Genomic DNA, 1728 nt, shown 5'->3' with positions numbered 1-1728 from the left:
GTGTGTGTGTGTGTGTGTGTGTGTGTGAGAGATACAACAAAAAGGTAAGTCATCCGTGCATTCTCATTATTCTCTCACCACGTAGTGAATTGAAAAGTAAATATAGAAGTTGTCATGGACACTGTTCTGCTGAACAATGGACAGCTGTGCTGCACGTCCATATTCAATTGACGTTGCTATTAAAATCCGGCTCTATGTCCAATAAGTCATGTCTCATGTTTGTTTGTTTTTCTTTTTAAACACCTTCGACCTTGACTCCTCTCTCCTCAAGTCTCTTCCTCGCCTCCTCAGCTCAAACCTCCTGTGGGCGGGACTAATACGCAAGGAGAGGAGAAGAATTGGGGTTGCACAATGTGGGAAATGGGAAAGGGCTTGAGATACATACACCTAGAAATAAACAATATGGCTTTATATTGTTGCATAAGCGTTATTGGAATACATTCCGTCCCCAGGGACAGAGTAAATAATTGTCAAAGGAAACTGCAGCACCTCTTCCCCACGCTCTCCATATCTCTCTATTGAAAAGATGAAGAGAACGTGATATGACCAAAATGGCACGGAGGAGAGGAGGGACATGCAGGCAGAATGTTAGTCATGGTGAAAGGACTGAAGGAAAACGGGCAAGATAAAGATGTGGTACACCTTGCTAGACCGAGACTGAAACAGAGGCTAGAATAAAATCACTGACTTCTCAGTGTTCTGTAAGAAAAGAGTAGGCTGAAGACATGAACTGCTGCGTGTGGTTTGAAAGTAAAAGGGATCTCATAAATATGTATGTTTCTATCTTGTGGCTTGCATGTGTGTTTGGGTGCATCTGAGTGTTTGCTCTCCTGTTGACCCAAGACGCCTCGTTGCCAAACGTGACGTGCGGTGAGGATATGAGTAAGGGGGGGGGGGGCTTCCTTACTGTAGATCTGGGGCTCAAAGCTGTCGGCTATCACATCACTCCAGAGAGGAGTCGCGAGTCGTAATGATGTTGACTCAAGTCCAATCCAGTGTGTACTCTTCCACGTCACTCGGTGTGTCTGGTGAGGGAGCTTTGTGGAAGTTTCATATCGAGGAGTGTGTATACAGTGAGATCTACAATACACAGCGGCTGTCGGAAAATGTTGGAATAATGTTGCCTAAATGGTGCCCGATGTGTTTGGGAGAAAACAAGGGTAAAGAGAGCAGTTAGCTATAATTAGCAACACGTTAAGTCAGTCACAGAGCGACTCCCATTTTCCAATGGACCAAGGAACATTTCTGTCTGGACACATTTATTTTTTAAGTTTGTGAAAAGAGAGACCTCCTGTGTACAATGCTATAAATTGACATTTTTTTAAATATGTATAAAAATTAGCGTCACAAATGATTTTAATGTAGCATGGCACCAGTGAAATTCCTCCCCCCTCCCGCTCTCTCCCAGTCTTCCCCCGACTCTCATTCCGCCTCGGGAGAGGAGCAAATGAACAATGAATTTCTAAATCTTTGGCTGTTAAACAGTTATTCAAATCGTCGACAGATTTATTTACGCAGCGGCAGACCGAGCCAACAACACACGAGCTGTGGCCGCCTGCAGGTGTGTGTGGATGCTAATCACCAGTGTATTTAGAAATCCGAGGAAAAGCGGCTTCATTAGCCGAGATGTTTAACAAACAGCGCGGCAGTAGAAGGCGGGGGACGTGTAGGGCGATGTGCTGGGAGGGAAAGAGGTGATGCATGCGGGAGTGATGAGAGGGGAAAAGG

This window comes from Etheostoma spectabile, chromosome 14 (genome assembly GCF_008692095.1).
Source record: "Etheostoma spectabile isolate EspeVRDwgs_2016 chromosome 14, UIUC_Espe_1.0, whole genome shotgun sequence".
Taxonomy (NCBI): domain Eukaryota; kingdom Metazoa; phylum Chordata; class Actinopteri; order Perciformes; family Percidae; genus Etheostoma; species Etheostoma spectabile.
The sequence above is the reverse complement of the archived record's forward strand: the minus strand, read 5'-3'. Positions refer to the sequence as shown.